This window comes from Phocoena sinus, chromosome 20 (assembly GCF_008692025.1).
Source record: "Phocoena sinus isolate mPhoSin1 chromosome 20, mPhoSin1.pri, whole genome shotgun sequence".
In the NCBI taxonomy this organism is placed as follows: Eukaryota; Metazoa; Chordata; class Mammalia; order Artiodactyla; family Phocoenidae; genus Phocoena; species Phocoena sinus.
In genome coordinates, this window is record NC_045782.1 from 23634824 (window position 1) to 23651802 (window position 16979).

Sequence of the window (16979 nt, forward strand, 5' to 3'; positions counted from 1 at the left end):
GTCTTTATTCATAATATACTTAAAATTACACACGCACGAACACACACACACACACACACACACACACACACCCCTAACAAGGCACAGCCTAGCCAGTTGCCTGTATTATTCTTTTCTAAGCTATTAACACCAGTACTGACATACTACTTGTTTTACTTATTTTTGTATCTCTTTTCACATGCTAATACAAGCTTGTTAAGACAGGATTTCTGTTTTTTTTTTTTTTTTTACTACTACTGCAACTCTGGTTCTATGAGAAGGTCTTTAAAATACTAATTTAGTTTAATAAATTAATTTCTAGATAAGCTGAGTCAGTAGATTTTTAAATGGTATTTTCCCAAATTTTAGGTTTCCTTATTCTTATTTTGAATGCCCAAATATCATTTCCATGACATAAAGGCATATACAACCACTCACATGTGGTTATACATATACACAGCCACAGACTCACAAATATGTGTGCACACACACATGCACATCAACATACACAAAATGTTCCCACTTCCTGAGGTCATCTCTTGGGACTGGAAATGAATTTTGGTCTATGGCATTGAAATATCCATTACCACCTGTGACTTTTTTTTTTTTTTTTGCGGTGTGCGGGCCTCTCACTGTTGTGGCCTCTCCCATTGCGGAGCACAGGCTCTGGACGCGCAGGCCCAGCGGCCATGGCTCACGGGCCCAGCCGCTCCGCGGCATGTGGGATCTTCCCGGACAGGGGCACCAACCCGTGTCCCCTGCATCGGCAGGCAGACTCTCAACCACTGCGCCACCAGGGAAGCCCCTACCTGTGATTTTTTGATGTTGTATTAAGTACCTGCCTTAATCCTAAACCTACAGTAGGCACTTTGCCAATTTTTGAAGCAAGCTACAGAAGCAGAACAGGACTAAAAAATGAGCCATTGTTTACATCTATGTGATGTCAAACCTTCTGACAGAGTTGGTGCTCAAACCATAATGGGCATGGAGCTAAAAATTGAATTGATTCAAGGGGAAAAAGATATTCCAAAGCCATGATTTAAATACTCAGTTTATTTCAACTCTTTAGCAATCCCATCTGGGAGCATGACAGTTTTAGCCACTGGCACTTGAGTGGTTTTTTACCACAAAAAGAGAAGTGATGTCTGCTAAACTAGGAATAGGGATGCCTGGGGTGTCATCTGTTTGTAACCTACCACTGACATGATCTAGGACTTCAATATAGGAGACATCCATGAGTATTCTAATTGTTCTCCATTCAGCCATGAAATCAAGCCAATTTGCTGAAAATAAATTCATCAAATCAAATTACTGAAATTCATCTTGCCACAAAGTAAATCTGTCAAGTATCAAACTTACTGATGAATACTTTGCTAAATGACTGATTTTAAAATTTCATGAAATTTGGTAGATATGATTTTAAAAAATTAAGAGAAACATTTAAGTGCTTTAATGGGAACATTTTAAGAGCTTAACAGGAGTATACAATTTTTATCCCTCTACTGAACTACAATTTTATGAATGCTACAATTCAAAGTACTAATATTAGAGTCCTAAATGTATGTATATATTTACTTCAAAGTGTGAATTACAGATTCTGTAACCAAAGTTTCATTAATTTATATAGGAATTTTTCAGGTTAATGTAATTTAAAACAAAAATTTTGTTCATTTTGGATTTATAATCTTTAAGTTTCAGAATTCATTTGGCAATTTCAGGTAGCATTTAAATTTAAAGTTATATCTGGAAATTAGTTGCCACAATTTATTACGTACAATTTATTATGTGATGTGGTTCCTCCTGTCACTTCCTCATTTATTTCTATTCATAGAGTCCATTGTATTTATTCCTTCAGGGCATCCATGTCTTGCTTCCACTCTTGAACACTTTTACTCTTTAATACTGAATCTTTCTCCTAACAGCTAACAAGTCAGTGTTTCCAATTTGTCATTGTTAGATACCAAAAATTCAGCATTTCATAAATGATGTGAGTCTTTTAGTTACTTCAGATTTCTTTTAGAGGCTTTTGGATGTTATTTTTTACTTTCCAAAATTAAAGCAAATTAGGTATAATATGTTATATTTAGTATTTAATAATAACTTTAATTAGGTTAAGTTTAAATTGTTATTAAAAAGTAAATATTTATGTGTATGTATATATGTGTATGTGTACATACATATATGTATATATTTTAAAAATATTTATATAGGTTTTAAATGTGTATATTATATGTATTTAAATATGCATAATATTTAAATAAATATTTCAAAAGTTTTTGCCTCTGCAGTGTCCAAAATTGTACAGTCTTGTGAAAGCTGTCAACATACTCATCAAACCTGTTGAAAACCATTTTTAACAATTAGTATATTTGGGAAATTTGAGAAATGAATCAGTTGGCAATTTGATGACTTAGAATATGACCTTAACAATAAATTTTGTCTGAATTGATCATTCATCACACTGGTCAATTTTTGAATTTCATTTCTGTGAATTGTTACAGTGATAATATCCTGCATCATAACATAATTGTGAATCTGAACAGAGAAAATGTGTTCAGGATTAGATACTGATTCAAGCTGGGCAAATCAGAATTTTTCTCAGAGCTTACTGAGACAAAAAAAAAACCAAGACAATATCCTATGGGGGCCCTATGGTGTCTTGACTACTGATGAAAGTCAAGTGGACTGAAGAAGATACATGGACTCAAGAGGAAGAGAAAGTCAATTTGAGGAAACTAGAGAAGGTAATCACATAGGAATGAAAAAGCAGAAATAAGGTAGGAAAAACATGTCCTGAAAGTAATTGAGTGCTGTTCTCAAGTTGTTCTTGCAGCTTATCCTAATTTGCATCTCAGAATGCCTTGAATCAGGGAGATGCCCCCTTGTGAGCATGATAAATCTTTTTGGTAAGCTGATACTTTTGGATTTCTATCACTTTGAAATTTAAGACATGAAACAGATAGAATTTGGGCAAGTCGCAGAATAATAGTGATATTAATGGTGATGATGGTGTTGATGACAATAATGATTATGATATAATAATTTTTTAAATGCCTTGTGGTTGTTTTAGATTCTTGAATAATCAGTGCTTTGTAGTTGCTATAAAGCAACCAGTGCATAGCAAGTGATGAGCTAGGTATTGGGATATATTTATGAAAATAAAGTTTCTTCAAGACAGACAAGTAAACAGTCATACATTAAATCTTATGACATAACATATGCAGAATTCTAATACGGAGAAGATTAAAAATTGATCTTCCTTAATCCTCTGTGGCAATATTTCTATTAACAAATGAATCTTTGATGTATTTATATCAACTCATAATTATCTATAATAACAAATGTCATTTTATTAGCTGTATGAAAAACTGTTGGTAAATAATATTCTTGAATTTCACAGCATGGATATAATTCAAAATTTCACATATTTATAGTATTCAAATTACATATTCTGGTACTGTGTTTAAGATAAGAAGTGGATATCCTTTCTAATAGAACTAGATAATTATTAATAATACATGATGTTATAGATCAGAGGGATTATCTTCAGAATTTTCTCCATGAAGTTAGTGAATGCTCAGTTATCTATGAGCTCCAAGTAAATGGAGATATATATTAACTTTATTCTTTTTAGGAGGAGTTAAAGGGCACAGTAAGTATGGGTTCATAGTGGTGTACAAAACAGGCTGCTCTTTACCAAGTCCTTGGAAAAGATGGATTGGTTGTGTGGCAAATATTAACCAATATTTCCTTCTGAAGCCATTCATAAAACTATAGTTTTCATACTTCCTTTTTTAAGAAAAGGAACTTACCTGATTTCCACATTTGAATGGACTTATCTGATTCTGGGCTCTTAATTCTGACTTTTGGTTATCTTAATATCAATTTAATGGCCACAGATACTATTATAATCTTTAAGGAAAAATAAAAAATATATATATTTCATGAATACTGAGATATTTTCTCCCTACAAACTATAAAAGCTTTTTAAAAAGTGACAATGTCCAGAGCTGTCCAAGGTAACTGACACTGATACACACATGTGGGAATGCAAATTGATACAATATTTACACAGGGCAAGTTGGCAGTATATAGCAAGAAACATAGAAGTCCTTCATAAATTTTAAAAAGAAATTCCCCACTAAAAATGTAAAATAAGTAACTAGTGGGAAGCAGCCACATAGTACAGGGAGATCAGCTCGGTGCTTTGTGGCCACCTAGAGGGGTGGGATAGGGAGGGGGGGAGGGAGGGAGATGCAAGAGGGAAGAGATATGGGAACATATGTATATGTATAACTGATTCACTTTGTTATAAAGCAGAAACTAACACACCATTGTAAAGCAATTATACTCCAATAAAGATGTAAAAAACAAACAAGAAACTAAAACAAAAAGAAAACTTATCCTTAGGGCTTCGCTGGTGGCACAGTGGTTGAGAGTCTGCCTGCCGATGCAGGGGACATGGGTTCGTGCCCTGGTCCGGGAGAGTCCCGCGTGCTGTGGAGCAGCTGGGCCCATGGGCCATGGATGCTGGACCTGCACGTCAAGAGCCTGTGCTCCACAACGGGAGAGGCCGCAGCAGTGAGAGGCCCTCGTACCGCAAAAACAAAAACAAACAGAAAAAAACTTATCCTTAAAAATAATTATTAATGTGGGCAGATATTTATACACAAGCAAGTTTGTCTTATAATTTGTAATAGCAAATGTTTGACAACAGCCTAAGTGTCAAGTAACAGAATAGTAATACGGAAATACAAAAAGGAGTATGTTGTGGCCAGTAAACAAAGTGTTTCTGAAGATTATTTAATAACGTGAAATTGCTTACAATACAATAGAATATTTTGATATAAATACAGCAGTGTGCACGCACACATATGAAAGGATCATTCTAATTTTGTTCACTCCACCTCTATCAATATCAGGACATGGAACAGAGAACCCAGGAGAGTAATGGTTCTACATGTGGTAGGGTTGCCAGTGGGTACTGATATCTGTGTCTACATTTTCTTCCCAGGCAAACAAATAGACTGCATATTCTAGCCTCCTTTGCAGTTAGATGTGGCTCCACAGCTCCTAACCTCCCTCTTCCATTGTCTTTTGAAGTGCTTGAAAGACAGTTTTGTAATTTGTGATACCTAATGATTTTCTTTCCCACACCCCAATTTCCAAATGTTTTTGCCCCTATTATCTTTGTCTTGTCAATTTGGATTCTATCTCCTACGAGGTCTCCTCACTATGTGGTTTTATCCTGCAGTGAAGCCTCAGTTGGTTAGTTTTGAGAGCTCATTGGTCCCAAACTATTTCTTTGATTGGACTGCTATAATTTCCAGTGAGTGTTTATAGGCTATTTTAAGTTTCTCTGTATAACAGGTCATCAGAGGTCCCCAAGTCTTATCTTCATTTCCAGCTGCATAGGCATTGATATCATGGGGGTCTCTTTGAAGTGGTTTGTATCCAGTCACTCATATTTTGCAGTTTGTGGGAATGCTTAGTATTTTTGTAGTTGTTTCTGGGTTTTTGTTTTGCTGTCCTGGTTGATGTTTTAGTTTTATGGGGGGAAGCAAAGAAATTAAAGTAACAACAGCAGTAAAACTGTGTTGTCAGAGATATCATCAGCACAGAGTCCTGAATAAATACAGTTTGAGTCCTTACAGTACACAGCACTATGTTTGAAGTGGAGAAGATAGAGGAATTATGAAAGTAAACAATAACAGTATAAGGGATTATAAGAAATTGTCCATACAAAGCATAAAAGATAGATAGGGCATTGATATATCAAGACATCTGAGCTCTAATTCCAGATTAATCATTAAGTTCTATATGGTTTGGGGTGAGTAATCTGTCATCTTAGTTTCAGATTTCTCATATGTTTAATAGCTGAATTTTGTTTCCTTTTGGCTTAGACATAGTTTTCTATGAGAAGAACATACACTCTACATTACATTTATATGGTCAGCCATCTAGTCCTACTCAAAATCTTACAGAAGTTTTTCTTTCCAGAATAAAACCTAATTTATTTACCAGGACATCTAGCGTCTAGCAGCAACATTGCAGTATTATCTTTACCTTGTCCAACTCTAAACCCTCTCTTCAAGCTATGCTAAGGTTAAAATTCCCAAATGTATATCAACACTTCTTTTCACTCCTTTGGTCTTGCTCATATATGGTTTCCTTATCTGGTTCAGAGAGAAAATCTTTGCCTCCGGTCTGTCTATTGGAACTCTACCCCTTCAACTCACCAACTACTTCTCCTAGGAAGACATCATGCACTACTCCAGTTAAAAAAATGTTCTTCCTTCTCAGATAGAAATTTTGGCACATTCTACCTTAAATTACTGCGGTCTGAATATATGTTTGCTTCTTCATTACAGTTTAGACCGAGCAATGTAGAGTAGCATAAACAAATCAACCTTAGCTTGAGAATCAGACCAAGGTTTGAATTGTGATTTCACCAATTAATAAAACATGACCTTCACCAAGTTACTCAAGTGCTCTGGATTTAACATCAGGGCAATAATATAAAGTATATTTTATAAAGATATAAGGTAATTTTAATCATTTATCTCATCTCATATTCAATTACAACTTTCTACATGACACCCTCAATTAGCAGACCCAAAATAATATTTATGATTAGTATATAAGCCCAAACCATGTATCAATCAACCTTGTCTTGTCCATTGCTAGAATTACACAGATAATCACCCAGTTTCTCAAGCCAAATGACTGGCTTTTATTAGATTTTTCTCACTCTGTCTTCACCCCTCCAATTTACTCATCAGCATGCAGTTTCTCTTCAATATACCCATCTCTACTCCTGTCTAAAATGCCAACATCTCTCATTGGGCAAAGACAAGGAGACTCCTAACTGTTCACATTTGCTTCCAACAGTCTATTTTCTACCCAGTAGAATAACCCAGATTACTTTTAAGTATATAAATTATATCACATAGTCCTCTTTTCCTAAAACCATGTAGTAATGTTTCACTACTCTTTGAATGTAATCTAGTCTCTTACTATATCCTACAATGCTCTGTGGAATCTGTGCCCTGAATCTCTCTGAGCCCACCTACAAACAATTCTTCCAACTGTATTCTGCTTTAGCCACCATGGTCATGTAGTCATTTCTCAAAATCTGCAAGATTGTTCTTATTTTGGAGACTTTAAGTTTCTGTTTATTTCACCTATAATACTTTTCTCAGGCTTTCTTATTGTGGAGAGTTCTTATCAGGTAGGTCTCTGCTAATTCAACTAACTGTGGCAATATTTATTATGTTATGCATATATATTATATATACTATATTAGATCAGACATATACATCTATTAGTGATCAATAATAAACAAGATCCTGTTCTCATGAAGATTGAAATATCAATTGGATATCACAAAAGCAAACATGAAACTATGAACCAAAGTAGGATTTGGGGGACCTCTTCTTTGGCCCTAATTTTTTCCATCTAGTTTTATTGAGATACAATTGACATACAGAACTGTATAAATTTAAGGTGTGCACCATAATGATTTGACTTACATACCTCATGAAATAATTACTTCAATAAGTTTAGTGAACATTCATCATCTCATATAGACACAAAATTAAAGAAATAGAAAAATATATTTTTCCCTGTGATGAGAAAAATTTTCATATATAATATATAATAGTGTTAATAATATTTATCATGTTGTACATTACATCCCTGGTAATTATTTACTTATGACTGTATGTTTGTACCTTTTCACCACCTTCATCCAATCTCCCCTCCCCCTCTCCCCTGCCTCTGACAACAAATCTGATGCCTTCTTCTATGAGTTTGTTTGTTTGTTTTTGAGGTATAATTTGACTAACATTTCCTGTTACACAACATAGTGGCTCAATATTTCTATACATTGCAAAATGATCACCACAATAAGTCTGGTTACTATCTGTCACCATACAAAGATATTATATAATTATTGACTATATTCCTCACACTGTACATTTCATCTCTGTGACTAATTTATTTTGGAACTGGAAGTTTGTATCTCTTAATCTCCCTCATCTATTTCTCTCCTGAACCTGTTTGTTCTCTGTTTCTATGATTGTTTCTGTTTGGTTATGTTTGCTCATTTGTTTTGTTTTTTTAGATTCCACATATTAGTGAAATCATACAGTATTTATCTTTCTCTGTCTCAGTTATTTCATTTAGCATAATACCTTCTAGGTTCATATATGTAGCAAATGACAATATTTCATTCTTTTTGTGGCTAATATTCCATTCAATATATACCAGGTCTTCTTTATCCATTTACCTATTGATGAGTACTTAGATTACTTCTGTATCTTGGCTATTGTAAATACTGCTGCATTGAACATTGGGGTGCATATATCTTTTCCAATTAGTGTTTACTGGATAAATGCTCAGGAGTGGAATTGCTAGATCATATGGTAGTTCTATTTTTAATTTTCTGAGAAAGCTCCATACTGTTATCCACAGTAGCTGTACAAATTTACATTCCCACCAACAGTGCAAGAGTGTGCCTTTTTTCCCACACCCTCACCAAGATTTTTTATTTCTTGTCTTTTTGATAAGAGCCATTCTGAAAAGTGTGAGGTAATATCTCATTGTAATCTTTATTTGTGATGCTGAGCATCCTTTCATATGCCTGTTGGCAATCTGTATTATGTCTTCTTTGGAAAATGTCTGTTCAGTTCCTCTGTTCATTTTTTAATCAGGTTGACTATTTTTCAATATTCAGTTTTATGAGTTTTTTGAATATTTTGGATATTAACACCTAATCAGATATATTGTTTGCAAATATCTTCTTCCATTCAGTAGGCAGCCTTTTTGTTTTGTCTATAGTTTCCTTTGCCATACAGAAGATTTTTAGTTTGATGTAGTCACATTTGTTTAGTTTTGCTTTTGTTTCCCTTGTCTGAGGAAACATATCCAAAAAAATATTGCTATGACCGATGTCAAAGGGAGTATTGTCTCTATTTTCTTCTGGCAATTTTATGGTTTCAGATCTTACACTTAAGGCTTTAATCCATTTTAATTTTATTTTTATATATGGTGAGAAAGTAGTCCAGTTTGATTCTTTTTCATGAAGCTGTCCCGTTTTCCCAACAACATTTATTGTCACAGATTAATTGCCCAAATAAGGTTCTTTTTTAAAAAAGAAACTTGTCTTTGAGCCTCACGTGAACAGTTCATCATCCCTGGATAGAGACAACTGGAACAGGAGCAGTTCCAATTTAATATCTGTCACAGATGAGAGCTAAAGAGATAACAAAGTTTTATTTTATGAAACATTAACATGATTTAATTTATATCTGTTGATCATAATGGGCCTAACATCATATTACAGTGTATATCATACTTATGACCAAATTTAAAATTTTGTTTATGCCACTTTCAACATTTGTAATGCTATGCTTACCTACTATATTCCAAATTCCTTGAGATTATCTAAACTTTTTCTAAATTACAGCTGCTTTTTATCATATTCCTCTGTAAACTTTTATCATTTATTATTCAACTTTCTATATAACATACTTTTATTTATTATTCCTTTTATTACCAGATGTAAGGAACCAGCTTAAATTTATTTTATATGTGGTGAAAATATTTTAATTACTTAAATTGTTTTAAATGTAAATATCAGGAAAAAAATTGAGCATTACATTTAAAAATTCAGCCTACAATATCACTCAAAAATTAGAATTAGAGTCATGAACAGAATTTTTTTCTCATTTCCCTTTTAAGAGGTAGCTAATTTCTGGTTTATAAATTATTTATGCTGCATTTATATGAATCAGCTATTTTTAAAAATCTACTCAAACATCTTAATTCCAACTATCTGGATTTTTGACATCAGCTAACTGTAATCCATTCATAATAAAAGGTTTGACACAGCATTTTTGCTTTATATATATCATATATAGAGAGAATTATTGTGTTATAATATGTCATGCAGCATATATATGCCATATTATATTATTTATTTAGTCAGTGTATATATATATATGCTATCATATGTACCTAGTGCGTGCCCATGAGCTGGGACAAAAACATAAGCTTTTAAAATAAGTTTTGCTTTAAACAATGCCTATAGTTAAATGAAAATTTAAAAAGAAAGGCCATATTATTTTTTTGTTTATTTTTTTTCTACTAAGCAAAATCTTCTTGCACAAAATATTTCAAATATGTTTTTGTCCATGCAAATTGAGGAGTTCCTAAGAGATAGTAAATTATTTCCTTCCAAAGAAGGGAACTACATCCAACAAAGACAATATAGTAGGAAAATAAATGCCAGGGGAGGGGAGGAGTCTGATTTGTTGACGAACAAAATGAGGAATCCAAAGAAGCAATATACAGAAAATAAGACCAATCTAAACAATTAAGGGAAAGAACCAGAAATAAAAGCATACATGGGTTTGCAAGAAGAGCCTACAAAACACCAATAACTTTATTATTTTTTTAATTTTTATTTTATATTGGAATATAGTTGATTAACAATGTTGTGTTAGTTTTGGATGTACTGAAAAGTGATTCATATACATATGTATGTATCTATTATTTTTCAAATTATTTTCCGATTTAGGTTATGACAGGATATTAAACAGAGTTTCCTGTGCTATACAGTAGGTCCTTTTTGTTTATCTGTCTTAAATATAACAGTATATACATGTCAATCGTAAACTCCCAGTCTATCCCCCTCCCCCTCTTCCCCCTGGTAACCATAAGTTCGTTCCCTAAATCTGTGAGTCTGTTTCTGTTTTGTAAATAAGTTCATTTTTATCATATTTCTTTTAGATTCCACAAATAAGTGATATCATATATTTGTCTTTCTCTGTCTGATTTACTTCACTTAGTATGATAATCTGCAGGTCTACCCATGTTGCTGCAAATGGCATTATTTCATTTTTTTTTAAGAGCTGAGTAATATTCCATTGTATATATGTACCATAAATTCTTTATCCATTCATCTGTCAATGGATATTTATGTTGCTTCCATGTCTTGGCTATTGTAAACAGCACTGCAATGAACATCGGGGTGCATGTATCCTTTCTAATCATATTTTTCTTTGCATATATGCCCAGGAGTGAGATTGCTGGATCATATGGTACTTCTATTTTTAGTTTCTTAAGGAACCTCCATACTGTTCTCCACAGTGGCTGACCCAATTTACATTTCTACCAACAGTGTAGGAGGGTTCCCTTTTCTCCACACCCTCTCCAGCATTTAATATTTGTAGATTTTTTGATGATAACCATTCTGACCTGTGTGAGGTGATACCTCATTACAATTTTGATTTGCATTTCTCTAATAATTAGTGATGTCGAGCATCTTTTCTTGTGCTTTTTAACCATCTGTATGTCCTCTTTGGAGAAATATCTATTTAGGTCTTCTACCCATTTTTGATTGGGTTTTTAGTTTTTGTGATACTGAGCCACATGAGCTGTTTGTAAATTTTGGAGACTAATCCTTTGACAGTCGCACCATATGCAAATATTTTCTCCCATTCTGTGTGTTGTCTTTTAGTTGTGTCTATGGTTTCCTTTGCTGTGCAAAAGCTTTTGAGTTTAATTAGGTCCTATTTATTTATTTATTTATTTCCATTAATCTGTAAGATGGATCAAAAAATATATTGCTGCAATTTATGTCAGAGAGTGTTGTGCCTATGTTTTCCTCTAAGAGTCTTACAGTGTCTGGTATTACATTTAGGTCTTTAATCCACTTTCAGTTTATTTTTTGGTATGGTGCTAAAGTGTGGTCTAATTTCATTTTTTACATGTATCTGTCCAGTTTTCCCAGGACAATTTTTTAAAGAGACTCTCTTTCCCCCACTGTATACTTTTTCTCCTCATGGGTTTATTTCTGGGCTTTCTATCCTGTTTCACTGATCTATATTTCTGGGGGTTTTTTTGTCTTAGCAATCCTGAATCAGTGGCAGCATTACCAATGTTCTCTCTACTGAGGCTCTGGGATTAACACAAATGTCCTGACTGGCACTATTTCTACCTTACCTATTGGTCAAGAGACACTTGTGAGTTAAAATTTATAGAATTAAAATTAGAAATAAAACTACTGCATAAGAAAAATATGTGGATGATTCTACACAATTTTAAATTTTATATGACCTTATTTCACTGTTTTTTCATATATAAAAATCAATTTAGAAACCTAGAAATACTAGTTTAAAGAGAGATAGTTGTGGGTTTTTTTTTTTTCTTTCTTATGTTTTGGGTTTTCCCCCTCCATTAAGAGGATATTTCTAAGTGAATAGGATTCTAATTTCTGGAGATATGGACAATAGAGCACTAGTTTCAATTTTACATATTTATAAAAATAAGAACATCTTGTTTATTGTTTGTGTGTTTTGTAAGTATAGCCTGAGGCTTCTCCTTACCAATTAGAAGCTGCAGTAGATCCACATATACAGATTGCAGAAAAATAAATAATTAAACAATATGAAAGCTCTTGGGTTGAATGATTTGAAGCTTGTCTATAATAGACTACTATGCTGCTTTCATTTCCCATTATTGTAATTCAAAGCAGCAAATATATTTTGGGCATCAACATCAGGGGCTGGAAAAACAGATCTGAAGTATACTAATGAGGTAAATCGCAGTTAGAAAGTATAAGTAAATACCATGCAATGTTTATGTGTTTTCAACAAATATAACTGGGCCACTAATATGTCCCTAGAGCTATTGTAAATTTCCTGGTCCTAAAGACCTTATAGTTCAGTATGAGAGAGAAATAATATACCTTTAACAAATACATAAAATGAATAATCACAGATAGAAATGTATCCTCTGAAGAAAACAAAGCAGGGTGAGGAAATATAAATTGATGGTTCTGTAGATAGTTATGGTATTATAGATATAAATTTCAACATCTTACATGACTTGTAAGTTACAGCTTTGGCCACCTCTCTTACTTCTTTCCACATACCTTTCACTCATCTTCCACAACAGAGCTCCTTGCTGTTCCTCAAACAAGCACTCTCCCAAGTTAGAGTCTTACACTAACTGTTCCCTTTGCTTATTATTCCCTTCCTCCAAATTTGACTCTCCTTCACCTTCTTCTCATCTTTCCTCAAATGTCAGCTTCTCAATGTGCTATGACTGACTACCACTGAAATTTCAGTTATTCCTATCCTCCTCACCCTGATCTACTTTTTCTTATTTTTATATCACTGTCTAAGATCCCATCTAATTTATTTATTTATTGTGTTTACTGTTTATTTTTTATTACCTGGCTATCCCTGTTAGAATATAAACTAGACAGGTGCAAGGACCTTTGTCTATTTTATTCACTGATGTAGCCCAAATGTCTATTGTGTCTGGCCCATGGTAGGCTTTGCATTTACAGCAAGAGGTGAAAATAACTACTTAGCAAGCATAATAAAGAAGTGAGCTCCAAAAGAGAAGTGAGCAGAACAGAACTCATAAGACCCAAGGCTAAAGAAACATTGTACTGGCATCAAGAAAGGAGATAGCTATGGTGAAGTTATGGTTTTGTTTAGAAATAAATGGGGTACTTTTGTAGAATGAAAGTGCAATATAGGGAATACAGGCAAAGGTGCTTGAAACAAAGAGTAATATTATATTTGAAAATGAATATGAAGGTGGAAGAGCAGATGCTCAGAGAACCCAATGGTATACCAACCAAAGGAGAGAACACTAGATAGTTGTGCTTTGGAATACCTAGGGCTGTGTATGTGTCTGTTGAATACAGAACACACAGTGTGGTTTGAAAAATCATGTAACTGGGACAAGCTGTAATAAAATATTCATGGCCCAACTAGGCAATTTAGGAGTGTGTAGGAGTTTAACCTGCCCTATTATGAAATGTCTTTGGAGTGACATTAAGGAATCTGAACATTATCATGCAAAAAATTGAGGGTTATCTGTTTTAAGCAGTATATTCATGTGATAAAATCATACGCACTAGTGACACTTCATCCATCCATCCATACATGCATACATACATCTATCCATCCATTCACTCATTAATCCATGTAAAATATATACTGAGGACATGATATTTTATGTAATACTATGTTAAACATTGTGGATACAGAAATGATTATCACACAGACTACACTGACAGGGTTCACATTTACTTGTGGGATTACAAGGGTATATAAAAAGATTTAAATGAATATAGAATCATATAAGAATTTCTACGAAAATACAAAAGAAAGAAGGTTTTAATGTTGTATTGGAGGGTAGTGATAATTGAGCTGAATATTAAAGGTTAAAATCTCACCTTAAATGGAAAATGGAAAATTTATGTAGAAAGACTAGCCTGTGAAAATAAGTTAAAGTGTGAGAGTGCATGGCATATTCTCAGAATAAGTAATCCAACACATCAGAGGAAAAATATAGAAGGTGTTATGGGTTGAATTGTGTCTAGGAAAGAGGATATTGTAATTACATAGGTATAAGCCAATGAGGGACTAAAATAGGAAATAGCTGTTAGAATGAAAATATGGAGAATGTATGTAAAGAGACTAAGGGATAAAATTTATAAGATTTAAATATTGATTAGCTATGGAGGTAAGGCAAGGAGGGCATCAGATATAACTTTTGTTTAGGGGACTGGGAGCATGAATAAAGGATAAGGGGCACTGTATTCATAGAAAAGGAATAGCCATGGTCTGAGGTAGGGGAAGAAAATGAATTTTAGTCAGTGTTGTGATCAATGTACATATGAGAATCTTGCCAGCTTACAGCTGGGCTTCTGTGTATTCTTTGGTGAGTTTTGAACTAAATAAAGTTGGAGACTATTAAAACTTTATGTTTTTTGGTCTTGTTCATGGTTTCCTCTACTGTGCAAAAGCTTTTAAGTTTCATTAGGTCCCATTTGTTTATTTTTGGTTTTATTTCCATTTCTCTAGGAGGTGGGTCAAAAAAGACCTTGCTGTGATTTATGTCATAGAGTGTGCTGCCTATGTTTTCCTCTAAGAGTTTGATAGTTTCTGGCTTTACATTTAGGTCTTTAATCCATTTTGAGATTATTTTTGTAAATTGTGTTAGAGAGCATTCTAATCTCATACTTTTACATGTACCTATCCAGTTTTCCCAGCACCACTTATTGAAGAGGCTGTCTTTTCTCCACTGTATATTCTTGTCTCTTTTATCAAAGATAAGGTGACCATATGTGCATGGGTTTATCTCTGGGCTTTCTATCCTGTTCCATTGATCTATATTTCTGTTTTTGTTCCAGTTCCATACTGTCTTGATTACTGTAACTTTGTAGTATAGTCTGAAGTCAGGGAGCCTGATTCCTCCAGCCCCATTTTTCATTCTCAAGGTTGCTTTGGCTATTTGGGGTCTTTTGTGTTTCCATACAAATTGTGAAATTTTTTGTTCTAGTTCTGTGAAAAATGCCAGTGGTAGTTTGATAGGGATTGCATTGAATCTGTAGATTGCTTTGCATAGTAGAGTCATTTTCACAATGTTGATTCTTCCAATCCAAGAACATGGTTTATCTCTCCGTCTACTTGTATCATCTTTAATTTCTTTCATCAGAATAGGAGAAAATATTTGCAAATGAAGCAACGGACAGAGGATTAATCTCCAAAATTTACAAGCAGCTCATGAAGCTTAATAAGAAAAAAACAAACAATCCAATCCATAAATGGGCAGAAGACGTAAATAGACATTTCTCCAAAGAAGATATGCAGATTGCCAACAAACATATGAAAGAATGCTCAACATCATTAATGATTAGAGAAATACAAATCAAAGCTACAATGAGATATCATTTCACACTGGTCAGAATGGCCATCATCAAAAAATCTAGAAACTATAAATGCTGGAGAGGGTGTAGAGAAAAGGGAACACTCTTGCACTGCTGGTGGGAATGTAAATTGATACAGCCACTATGGAGAACAGTATGATGGTTCCGTAAAAAACTACAAATAGAACTACCATATGACCCAGGAATCCCGCTACTGAGCATATGTCCTAAGAAAACCATAATTCAAAAAGAGTCATGTACCAAAATGTTCATTGCAGCTCTATTTACAGTAGCCAGGACGTGGAAGCAACCTAAGTGTCCATCAACAGATGAATGGATAAAGAAGATGTGGCTCATATATACAATGAAATATTGCTTAACCATAAAAAGAAATGAAATTGAGTTATTTGTAATGAGGTGGATGGACCTAGAATCTGTCATACAGTGTGAAGTAAGTCAGAAAGAGAAAAACAAATACCGTATGCTAACACATATATATGGAATCTAAGAAAAAAAAAAGGTCATGAAGAACCTAGGGGTAAGATGGGAATAAAGACACAGACCTACTAGAGAATGGACTTGAGGATATGAGCAGGGGGAAGGATAAGCTGTGACAAAGTGAGAGAGTGGAATGGACATATATACACTACCAAACGTAAAATAGATAGCTAGTGGGAAGCAGCTGCACAGTACCAGGAGATCAGCTAGGTGCTTTGTGACCACCTAGAGGGGTGGGATAGGGAGGGTGGGAGGGACGGCGACACAAGAGGGAAGAGATATGGAACATATGTATATGTATAACTGATTCAGTTTGTTATAAAGCAGAAACTAACACACAATTGTAAAGCAATTATACCTCAATAAAGATGTTAAAAAAACTTTATGTAATAAAATGTGTGTGTTACATAATAAAATTTGTGTGCTATTTTATTTGTGTACTATGAAGTATCAAAGAAAGAGGACATAGACCAATGTTGGGAGGGATGGAGGCTGGGATATGGAAGGGGTTATTTCTGAGATTATTGAAGTAGTTCAGGTGTGAGGTCATGAGCTTCAGATAACTGAAAAAAAGAAAAAAAAAAAAGCAATAATGAATCCTTGCCATGAAACAAGTTTTTTGTTTTTGTGTTTTTATGTTGTTTGTTTTTTTTTTGTAGAAAATACTAGGTATGCTAAAAGCAAGACAGAAGAAAGGAGAGTTTAATAGTTAGAGATTATCTCTGAAAGTACTTCTAAATGATTTTTTTTTAAAGTAAGAAATATT